The 12,944-nt window shown below is 33.2% G+C and overlaps 1 long non-coding RNA gene across 1 annotated transcript; it reads right to left on the bottom strand.

Annotated features, from left to right (window-relative positions):
• Positions 1 to 3,237: 3,237 nt before the first annotated feature.
• On the bottom strand, positions 3,238 to 4,102 carry LOC107869847. Its single transcript, XR_001673981.2, has 2 exons — positions 3,887 to 4,102; positions 3,238 to 3,792 (listed from the first exon to the last, which is right to left on the bottom strand). It is a non-coding gene; the product is annotated as an uncharacterized LOC107869847 (long non-coding RNA).
• Positions 4,103 to 12,944: the final 8,842 nt, after the last annotated feature.

The following is a 12,944-nucleotide window of genomic DNA, read 5'->3' as shown; positions in this document are numbered from 1 at the left end:
TAAGTTTCTTGTATTCATAACAATTTACTAGCATACATCGAAATAATAAAATCAATAGAAGAAAGGGTGAAACAGAGAAAGATGCGAGGATAGAAAAGACGATGAAAAAGGGGAAAGGTGTGATCGGGGAAAAGAGGGATGAACGGAATCGAAAGAAAACAACTTTTTCCGGCGAAATTTTCGCCGGAATCACCATCTTCACCGGCGACCAAATGGTTCCGGTGTCACCCACGCCCCTCTCCCAGATCCCGTCGTTCCCTTCTCCCCTCTCCGATGCCAAATCCGGCCAGAACCACCGGAAAACAACTCCAAACAGCCGGTAATAACCAACACAGGCCACCATCGGTAAAGGCTGTTGCGCCGCCTCTCTTTTCCCTGACCGTCGCTGATCTTCCCTTCCCTTTATTCTCCACGCGCCGTCACAAACTTCGGCCAGTGGCCATCTCAGTTTTTTTTTTTTTTTTTTTTTAAAAAAAAATGAATGACGCTACTTGTTCTGTTAGTGTAATATATTATCATGAAATTTTGTGCAAACTAAAATATTAATTAAAAACTATATATCTTTGTAGGTCCATCTTTTACTTCAGTAGAAATTATGTTAACTTCTTTATTTGACAAATATTTTATCACTTATCAATTTATAATAAAAATATGAAACTAATTCAAGTCCTCATTATTTTTTTAATTATTATTATTATTATTATTTTTTATTATTATTTATTTATTTTTCATTTAGACTTTATACATCTTTGTTTTCGAAATTACTCAATTTTTCTTTCAAGAATTTATGTTTAAATCAAATTATTGAAATTTTTTTAGTTTTATATAAATTTACTCAAATCTATTGTTCAAATTAGGTAATATTTTGGGTAATTAAGCTTTAAAATATCAGGCAAAAAATATAAGATAATTAAATCTCGTCTCAATTAAAAATGCGACGTACGCATCTTTCTGAGATATTTAAAAATTCAAGGATGCAATAATGCACCTTGACAAATATTTTTCAAAATTTAATTTTCATCGATTTAATACGAGTTATAGATAGCTTTTAGACATTAATAAAATGAGCGAATTTAGGCCTTAACACAATTTATCGAAATAGTTTAGTTAAGTATAAGTCAATAAAAGCGACTGTGCTAGAACCACGGGACTCGAGGGGTGCCTCACACCTTCCTCTCGGTCAACAGAATTTCTTATTCGGTCTTCTGTTTTCGCAGACCATAATAAAGAGTCATTTCCTTTTGATTAGGGATTCAAAAAGGTGACTTGAAACACCAAAACTCAATTTCAAGTGGCGACTCTGTAATTCAAATAATCTCTATTCAACATCGTCACTTTAATTGGAAAAACCCTTCAACCCTTGACCTTCAAGCGAAAAAGGGGTGTGACAATATACATGGCAGGATAATTGGAATAGCAGACTTCTTTTAAGCTGTTATTTGAAAATGATTTTTCAACAATGTATGCTCCACTAATTCGTGATGGGAGAAGTTATTCCATATGCATAGCGGGATAATTGGGATAACAGATTTCTTTTAAATCGTTATTTGGAAATGATTTTTTCAATAATGTATACTCCCCTAATTCGTAATGGAAGAATGGAGAAGTTCTATTAGTACCCTCTTTCTTTTTCTTGCTTGCCTTAATCATTCATTGATTTATTTTCTTGCAACTTCGAAGCATATATTAGAATCATTGGAATTAAAACCAATCAGTTACTGTAGGATAGAATTTTTGAGGTTTCTGTTAAGCGTAACATTTATAATGATTTAGAATCAACTAGAAATAGCCAAAGGATATACATTAATTACTATTTTTTCTGATTAGAAAAATAGTTGTTGATGTAAGGAAAAAAAATATTTTAATGGGTGTGGGTCGGGTTATGTTAAATGAATCGGTTGTTTTTAATGGACCTAAGATATTTTAAAATTAATATTGATTTATTTTAATTAATATCGCAGACCTCTAATAAGAGAACACATGACAAAACTGTTTTTGAAAACCCACCATTAAAAAGCAATGACATGGGTGAGCAGATTTTATAACGAAGATGGCATGAATGAGCTAAACTTTTAACTAATGGCATAAATAAGTCAGTTCTGATAGTTTAATGACATATTTGAGTTTTATTCTTATTTTAATTAATGACGTGGACCTTTAATAAAAGGCCACATGGTAAAGCTGTTTTTGAAAACCACTGCTAAAAATTAATGGCATGGATGAGCCGATTTTATAACGGCGGGGACATAAATAAGTTAAACTTTTAACTGATGGCATAAGTGAGTCATTTCTGACAGTAAAGAATTTTATTATGTCACCAATTATAATATGTCAATTTGTTTGTACTAATAATACAAAAATTCTTTATATTGTCGGATTATATTTCATGGAGTCAATGTTATTGAATTATATATGAACATAGATTATGATATTTATTATATTCCCTCTTCACGTGTCAACAAAATCTTTTACGAAGAAAAGTAAGGACAATAATAGATGTTTCTTTGTTTTTTGTTTTTTTTTAAGCTATGAAGGGTTGATGGAGATTCAGACCAAATTCACGATAGCAAAATATTACTGTAGAAAAACTAATATTGTGACTAGAATTTTGATTATGGGCAAAGTTTGAACAGTAAAGCATCTAGTACTCCCTGAATTATGATCGACTTTGTAATGACACACTTCAATTTTACGAGAATTCTATTATCTCCTGAACTAAATTTTAGCATATTTTGTCATCATTTTTAGTTGACGTGATATATTTGCCGTAGATCTTATTTTTATGTAATAAAAATGTCATATCAGCACAAGAGGGTGATAAAAATACGCTAAAATTGACTTCATGGGGTAATAGAAATTCGAGTAATCAATCACTTTTTTTTTTTTTTAACTTTGGCCATAATTCAAGTGTGTACTGGATGCTTATCTCAAATTTGAAGGAAATAATTGGAGAGAAAAAGATTTGGTTTTTCGTCATGCTCTTTTTTTCAGTTAGTTAAATTCAAATATTTGATAGGGTTAAAAATATTTAAGGTTTGACTTTTTATCTTTTTTTTTTGTTAATTAAATTCAAATATTTAAGAGAGATAAAAATCAGATCCACTCAAGATGTAAAATTCATATAATAAAAAAGAGAATAATTGATAATTAGGATATGAAACTCGCAAAAAAAATATTAATTCACATATGTTATTTTGATCAGTATCTCAATAAATAAATAGTGAATTGCATATAGAATAAAGACAAGTAAAAATATACTTATATTCATTTAAGTTGTAACCCATACATTACAATAGGTAGATAGTTCCCAATATTTGGAAAACTAGCTAGGTTACATATTTATCTTCTTATTATACAAACTTGGAAACACAACACTATTTAAAATGCTTGAATATACACAAAGGTATATCAAACATATAATAGTAGTTACATTCATCCTTTGTACGCAGTAAATATAATCTGCGCACTTCAAGCATACTTCACCAATAACAACGCGTTTATTATTTAACTTTCTTAGAAACACAACATTATTTAACTCGCTTGAATGACAGTTCCACAATAATCTTCACCATTAAAAGCGCATTTGTTAAAACAATATGGAACAATCATTCGGAGTAAAATAATTGTAGGCACAGCGTCTACAAATAGTCCCATCAGCGCAATCGCTATCGTCGTTGCAAAATCGATAACAAGTAAGACCATTACCAAGTAAAGGTAGTTTTACCTTCATCTTTGCAATATCAAATGGTAGCTCTCTTAAAGCCATCACTTTAGAACTCCAACACAGATTAACTGCACATTATTCAATTATAATAATAATAATTAAAACAATTAATATACATAAATTATTTTAAAGATAGAAGAGTGATAAAAGTAAGTTTAGAACCTGAAATTGCAACAAAGAGAGCAATAAAGAGAAAAACTTTCTTAAGAAAAGTCATCTTAACTTAATTAATTTGACTCAAAGATAATAATTATACAAGTGATGTTTTCTTTACTTCATGGAAGATAATATTTATACCTAACATTGACATAAGGGTATTATAGTCATTTGAAGTTTAACATGTGAAACACATTCATCCAACCTTCAGCCATAAATTAGAATTTGTCCCAAAGAACTAATTAAAGTCGAAATAATTGCAACCGCTTCCATTTTGATATAAGAAAGAGCCAAAATGGAAATGGGCCTGCTGGTTTGTGCATGGTGTATTATAGAATATAAGTATAGGAAAAAAAAATAATTAACTTTTGATGCATGTTTTTCGATTTTAGATTCATCGATATATATATAATATATTCAGTAAAAATATAATTTTTTTTTATAAAAAATACATAATTAACTTTTGATATTTTTTTTTAATTTTAAATATGTCAAGATACATAATTAGCTCCTTGATACATCCAATGAAGATACATTTTTTCCTTTGTAAATACACATAATTAGCTTTTCATATATATCTTTTTCGATTTTGGGTCCATCGAGATACATAATGCATCTGACGAATATATATTTTTCCTTATAAATTATACATTATTAGCTCTCGATATATTTTTTTGATTTTGGATTTGTCGAGATACATAATTAGCTCCCCGATACATCCAACGAAAATACGTAATTAGTTTAGAATGATCATCTTTTAGTAATTTTTTAATTTCAATTTTTCACGTAAAACATTTAAAAACATAATATAAAAAAAAAGTGAATTCACGATAAAGCCAAAAGATGTCAATATATATATGTGTGTGTATGTGTGTTTATATACATACATATATACATAGAGATTTTCTTTTATTTAGTTATATATTTAGTATAATGATATAATTTTCCGACGAAGGGGTGCCGGACGACACCCCTCACTTACATATGGTTTCACCACCTGTGAGAGGCTGGATAAGTAGTAAATTAAAAAAGTATTAGATAGAGTTGATTAGACAACATATGAAGTAGGTTCAGTACACCAAAAATATTACCTTAGATAAAAAATTTCGATCAGAGGAAATAAATTACGATAGAAAATAAATAGGTAAAACAGAGTGCATTGTCTTTTTATTATTTCTAAATAACAAAGTGCGAAGAGTGGCGGTAAAAGTAAGTTAAGAACTGAAATTACAACAAAAAAGAAAAATTCAAGAAAAAATGTTTCTTAAAGGAGGTCATCTTAACTTATTTGGCTCAAAAATAAATCATAAAGAGATATTTAAAGAGTTAAAAATTTGGACTGTCACTCAATGTTTGAGTAACATACATTCACACTCAATTTTATTTTATTTTTGAAAGTCACTCAATTTTGAATGTTTGATATTCATAATCACTTAATTTTATTACGTCTTTCAAAAGTCAAAAATATAATTTTGGTAAAGTTTTGCATGATGGAAAAATTTAAAAGGATATTAGTAACATATCAACTATTATATTAATTCATTTCTAATTTAATTTATGTTTCATAGACCTCAAATTTTATATTTTTGTTGTACAAAGAACAAATTCAAAAAGAATTAAGTAGATAATAATAACTTAACATAGATTTAGGCTTAACAATTGGTATGATAACAATAATATTTGACAAATTAATAAGCTAAAAAGATGATTAATTATATTACTGCTATGTAACTACTTGTTTATTAGGTACTAGAATAATTATATAGAAAACGTGATTAAAATATATTTTAAAGTACAAAATTTTTAATGAAATAGACTTGAAATTCTATTAAATTGCTTCTGTCTTTGACTTTAAGAGAGAATCAAGAACAAAAACTTAATATTTACCTTGTAAGGTAAAACAATGTCTCCGCCTTTCACTTTATTATTACCTGATGATGTTAACTTTTAATAGACAAGGAGGGAGCCTTCGTCCACGTTGTTTCATTTGGAGATTTTTTCTTTTTATATGCCATTTCAAAATTTTGAATGAAAAAACTTAAATTTTTTTTATTTTTATATATGCCACTTTGAAATTTTTGATGAAAAAACTCACCCTTTAGGTTTCAGACTCTATTAGTAATAGAGTCCTTAATATCAAATAAAGTGTTTAATTAATGCAAACATTGATAATACATAGGATGATAAACTTTTAATACAGTAACTTATTAAAGCAAATAGTTTCCCAATAAATGAAAAACTTATAAGATTTAAGTATTTATTTTTTTTAGACAAACATGAAACCACAACATTACTTAATTTGCTCAAAGGATAATTGCAAAATAACCTTCACTAGTTTACTATTAGAGTATATAGTTTTCCAATATATGAAACACTCACACAAATGAAAACAAAATATTATTTAACTTGCTCAAAAAATAGTCACAATAAATAACCATATTTATTTTTCTTACACAAACATGAAAACACAACATTATTTAACTTGCTCAAAAGATAATCACAAAATAACTTTCAACAGTAACTTATAAGCAAATAATTTCTCAATATATCAATATTTGAAAAAACTTATAAGTTTACAAATTTATTTTTCTTACACAAACATGACGACCCAACATTATTTAACTTGTTTAAAGGATGGATCCAAAATAACATTCACTAGTGACAGTGCCTTTGTTAAGATGTGGAACAATCCTAGACTTCACTGCATGGAACAATCCCAATATTCAAGCGCTATCTGAACTGCAACTTCGACCACAAGTTAAATCGCATGTAACTATTTTTCCTTTCATCTCTGCAACATCAATTAGTATATCTCTTAAAGCCATTAATTTAGAACCCCAAGAGAGATTAACTACACATTAATTATTTGTAATAACAATAAAGTAAATTTAGAACCTGAAATTGCAACAAAGAGAGCAATAAAGAGAAAAGTTTGCTAGGAAGCCATATCTTAGTTAATTTGATTCAAAGATAGATACATGATGTGAGTTTCATTTACTTCATGGAAGTAGGTATTTATAGTATAGACAAGCTTTGATATAAGTTCACTTTAGTCATTTTAAGTTTGCATAGTGCATGCAAGGGTATTATAGTCTTTTCGTCTCCTTTGGCATTTTTTTTTTCGATCTGAAAGTATTCAGGTTTGTAATTATACTAGATATCAAGGGTCCCGTGCTAGTACGAGCATAATATATATTATTTTTTATCTCAATTTATGTAACACATATAAAATTTAGATAATCAATTATGTTTTAATATATTTTTAGATTTTTTAAGTAATTATCTATTGTAATTTATAATATTTTTTTGGCATTGTAATTTACTATTTTAAGTTGTTAGCTAATGTATGTTCAAACTTTTTTGACATTGATAGTTATTAATTATTGTGATTTATAATACTTTTTCTTCTATTCCAATTTAAACGACACTGACAACATAATTTCGAGAGTTTATCAAATATCACGATTGAAGTAGCGAAGCAGACATGTCTTAAATGACTCATAATAATTAATTAGAAGTAGATAAATAAAACTTTATGTTTGACCCACGGCAGATCTTAGCCACCCCACCCCCCAAATTCCACCGGATCCACCAAAAACACAAGATCAACCGATCAACATGGATGAAGACTCAGCTGTACCACCAGAGGTACCCAGAGCCAGTTTCAAAGATGATCTACTCTACAAAAGTGAGGACATTAACCTTACTTATGTCAAACACACAGAATCAAGCGAGTTGGAGATTGACCCATATGAAGAAGCGATAATACTATCAGAGAAAGATAAACTACGAATCTACCAACCATGACAACATTCAGTAATTGTAAAGCTATTTGGGAAAAAAATTAGCCCGTGCGTATCTTAGGAGAAAGTTGCAAGATATGTGGTAGCCCTCCGAACCTCTAATGCTTATTGACCTCGGGCATGACTACTACACAGCAAAATTTGAAAAACTGGAAAATGCCGAAAGAGTCCTACATGGGGGACCGTGGTTGTTACTAGAAACTTTCTCACCGTAAAAACATGAAAACCTAATTTTGTTCTGGAGAAAGCAAAGCTAACATACACAACAATCTTTGTAAGACTCCCGCAATTACCCACAGAATTCTATGATAGAACCATTCTGAAAAAAGTTGGTAGAAAACCAAGGCCATTGCTCAAGATTGATACATGTACATCTGCTACACTCAGAGGGAGATATGCTAGGATCTACATACAAATCCCATTTGAAGTTCCTGTTAAAACGAAAGTCATAATTGGTACCTAAATACAGAAAGTGGTCTATGAGGGGGAAGGAGTGCTATGCACTGCCTGTGGAAAAATTGGACACATCGCTAAAAACTGAGTTCATGTTAAAGAAACTACTGCTCCAATCACTACCACTACATAGCCCCAAACCATTACAGAGCATAAGGATGAAAAAGAAGAATGGCAACTTGTAACTTTTCCAAAGAAGTGTCAACCATATAAGAGAGCCAAGGAATAATTGACCAGCAGAGGACCCGCCCACAGGTAACCTACGCAGAAACATCACCAGATATGTACCCTAAAAATCATCCAAAACCCATGGATCTTGAAGGACAAACGTCTGGCCCATTTCCTAATACCGCTACTGGTAATGGGACTATTTATAGTGGGGAAAATGGGGCCCTTCATAGTGGACTCACATAGCCCACTAGCTCAACTAACCATAACAATAATAATATTATATCCCCTTTATCCAAAATAAATAATAATATAAACTATATCAATAAAAAAGATAATAAAGAAAAGGCTACCATATCTACTACCATTAATTACATGGGCGACAGTTCCTCTAAAACCAAGGAAATTAATAAAGCTCCCATACACCCTCCTCCTTCGGGGGAACCTATGGAGAGTCCCATGGATATCTCTCCGAGAAACACCATTTCTTTCCCCCATGTAAGTAATCATCACGCTAAGAAGGCTGAAATGAACCCAAGAGTCACATCCATTAACTCTTCAGCTAACCTCTCTTTAATTAATCCACCATGGTCAGAGGCTAAATCCTCTACCAAATGTCCATCAACCTCTATAACCTAGCCCACTTTAAATGGAAAATCTTCCAATATCCCAAGAAACTTTGATCGAGTCCCTCTACTATGTCACCTCTCCAACACAACTAGATCGACATCCAATATTGTGGATGGAGATGACATTCGAAGGGAAATGGCTGCAAATGGAGCTAAAGGTAGGCAATCAATTAGTAATCCTGATAATCAATAACCTAGCTTATCTAGCTCAAATGGCCTAAGAGATCACAGATCATGCAGTGAAACAGATGGGGTCAGAACTCTGGTAGCAGTCCATGCTAGCAACACAGCTACCACAACTCCAAGATGTTACCTCAATGGGGGATCTGAGCACCTTGATGAAGCGTATAGTTCAAACACTACCATTCTATCTAACCTCACCATACCTCAAGTCCAATCAGTCACCATCTTCCCTCAATGGACCCTAACCTCTCCCCCATACCATAATTGCCAACACTTTAGGGGGGAAAAGGCCAAGGCAAATGAAGCAACTCTATACTCGAAGCTCTCAGGCAGAGCAACCAGGAAATAGAGTCCTTCCTAACTCTTTTGGAGAACCAAATCAGGAACTATTCGTGTTGGAAAGGACCCTTTACAAAAACTTCAACGAGCCCTTCAGCTCAGTTATTATAGCGCACTCACCAGGGAAGAAAAATTCCTTCACACTGATGGTAAAGAATGTGACAAGAAAACTAGCAGCAACAGTGATATTAAGCCCTCAAATATCACCCAACGAAAAAGAAAAAACCCTAATGTGTTAGCAAACCAACAATCTGGACACCAATGAAGTTCATTATATGGAACACAAGGAGGGAAAATTGTGCTAGCTTTTGGCATCAATGCCTCAACATGGTTAACACTCATAGACCCGCTATGTTAGTCCTATTAGAAACTAAGATGACAGAACACAAATCTCTTTATGATGTCCTTGGCTTGACCTGTTCATCCAGTCGAGTGCTGTTGGTTTGACGAGTGGAATAGCTGTGATGTGGAAAGATGATCCCCTCCACCTTGATAACTTAATCACTTTGCCTCAAGGTATCCATGTAATTATCAAGGTATGTCCTTATCAACCTTCTTGGCTATTTTCGGCTATTTATTCTATCCCCAACTTACAAATTCACACCCAGATGTGTGATGAACTCTATGATATTTCCCAAAATTACAAAGGGAAATGGTTTACGGGTGAAAACTTCAATGAAGTCTTGCTGGCTTCAGAAAAATTGGGTGGAGCCCCCATCAATGTTAATAGAGTTAACAACTTTAGGTAGTGTCTCAACCATTGTAACATGATTGGCCTAGGTTATAAGGGGAGAAAGTTTACTTAGACCAATAAACGTTATAGAAATAGGGGCCACCTCATCCTGAAAAGAATTGATAGGTGTCTGGCAAATAACTTCTGGATTAACCAATATCCCGAGGCCACTGTCACCCACCTACTAAGAATAAAATCAAACCATTCCTCTATGCGCATAGATACTATTGGTAACAGGACTCACCAAGCCTAGAGACCATTTAGGTTTGAACCCATGTGGTGTAATCATTCCTCCTTCCAAAGCTTGGTTGATCAATGATTTGATAATTCCAACCCTTTTTTTCCCACGATTATCCAATTCCAAGAAAAAGCCAGAGATTGGAATACCAGAAGTCTTTGGCAATATTTTTAAAAAAATTAAAAGAATCCTTGCCAGACTAAATGGTATACAAAGATCTAAACATTACCATCATAGCTCTTTTCTTCACAATATTGAGAGTGAGCTCTTAGCTGAGTATAACTTCACTCTCCAGTTTGAAGAGGATTTCTGGAAAACAAAGTCAAAAATCAATTGGCTCTCACAAGGAGATGCCAACACCAAGTTCTTCCAAACTTCAACCCTCAATAGAAGAAGAAAAAAAAATCCTCCTTCTCAAGGATGATGCTGGGAACTATATTCATGGAGAAAAGATATTACTGAGCATGTCACTAACTTTTTTGGCACTCTCTACACCACTGATCAATGCAATTCTAAGTGGTGCAACTCTTGGCCTCTAAACCCTCCTATCTTAGCTGAGGGGGCCAAAACATACTTAGTAGCTCCTTAGAGAGATAGTGAAATCATCACTGCCCTCAAGACTTTCCACCCTAGGAAGCTCCAGGCCCAGATGGACTTCACCATTTCTTCTACCAGAAATACTGGGCCATTGTTGGTAGCAAAATTATTAACTTCTGTCACAAGGTCTTTAGGGATAAGCAAATACCTAAAGAAGCTAATGCTACTTACCTATGCCTAATCCCTAAATACTTCAATGCCAATACCGTCAGAAACTTCAAACCCATCTATTTGTACAACTTTACCTATAAGCTCATTACCAAGATCTTTGTCAGTAAGTTAAAGCCCTATTTGGATCATATAATAGGGCCAACTCAAGCTAGCTTCTTAGCCAACAGAAAGGCTGCCGATAATTCTATCATTGTCTAAGAATATATCAACTACTTCAAGAGAATAAAAGGTAGAAAATTCAATATGATCCTAAAAATTGACTTGGAAAAGAACTTTGATAGGATTGAATGGGCCTTCATCCATGATACCCTGCTCTAATTCAACTTCCCACAAGACATGATTGATTTTATAATGTCCTATGTATCCTCTTCCTCAATTTCCATCCTCATCAATGGCAACCCTTCTCCTTTCTTTGAACCCACCAGGGATATCAGGCAGGGAGACCTTATCTCTCCTTACCTTTTTATACTTTGCATGAAAAGACTCTTTTGGAACATCAACCTAGTTGATAGCCAAAAGGATTGGAGTCTTATCAAAATCTTTAGCAATGGTCCTAAAATGTCCCACTTATTTTATGCTGATGATCTCACTTTATTTGCCCAAGGGAACCATAAGAACTGGAGAACCATCCTAAAAATCTTCAATGACTTTAAAGAGAACTTTTGGAAAAAAATGAATAACTCTAAGTCCAAAGCAATATTTTCTAAGAATTGCTCATCCTCTAATGCTGATGAATGCTCAAGCATTCTCAACATCAGGAAAGAAGAGCAATTTGGAAAATACCTGGGGTTCCCAATCCTTTCCTATAATCCTACCTATAAAGACTTCCAATTCATCCAGGAGGCCATGAATAAAAAGATGGATGGTTGGAAAGTCAACATGCTCAAAATGACAGGTAGGACTTTCCTTACTAAATCCACCTTAAATAGCATTTCTACTCATTTGATGCAATATATCAAGCCTCCCCAGAAAACTATTGAAGCCATTAACAAAATCCAAAGGGATTTTGTCTGGAGTAGCAATTCCAATAGGAAAAGGCTCTATCTCGTCAACTGGGACAACCTTACCAAACCTAAAAGCTATGGGGGTCTTGGGCTTCAAAAGGATGAATTTAGAAACAAGTACATGCATGCTAGCCTTGCCTGAAGACTTTTCAAGAATCCTAACTCTCTTTGGGGCAGAATCCTTCTATCCAAGTACTACAATGATAGAGTAGGCACCAATAGGAAAATTGTCTCCACCATCTGGAAAAATGTTCAACAGGGTTGGAATAACTGCTCAAAAGGCCTAGCTTGGTCCATCCGTAATCGAAACAAGGCTAGATTCTTTAGTGATGCCTGGATCCCTCATTCGGATCCCATAAGGAGGCTCATCTAAGGTCCTCTAACTAACCAGGATAAGGACCTCAGAGTTGCAGGTGCCACCACTAACAAAACTTGGGATTGGAATAAAATCTCTTTTAATTTGTCGGAGACCATTACCTACTTGATTTCTATAAACCCCCCTCCTCCCATCACCACCAGAGATAATAACCCATACTAGAAACTAACCAGTAATAGGATGTTCACAACTGATAGTATCTATGAGGCCATAGATAATCCTCAGAGAAGCGGACCTGAAGAAACCAATCATTTTAAGGCTATCTGGAAAGCCAATGCTTCCAACAAGATTTAGACCTTTCTTTGGCTTCTTACCCTTGACAAGCTCCCCACCAATGTACACCTTATCCGTATAGGGATAAATGTTAACC

The sequence above is a fragment of the Capsicum annuum genome, chromosome 4 (assembly GCF_002878395.1).
Source record: "Capsicum annuum cultivar UCD-10X-F1 chromosome 4, UCD10Xv1.1, whole genome shotgun sequence".
NCBI lineage: Eukaryota > Viridiplantae > Streptophyta > Magnoliopsida > Solanales > Solanaceae > Capsicum > Capsicum annuum.
Note: the sequence above shows the minus strand (reverse complement) of the source record. Positions and strands in the feature narration are given on the sequence as shown.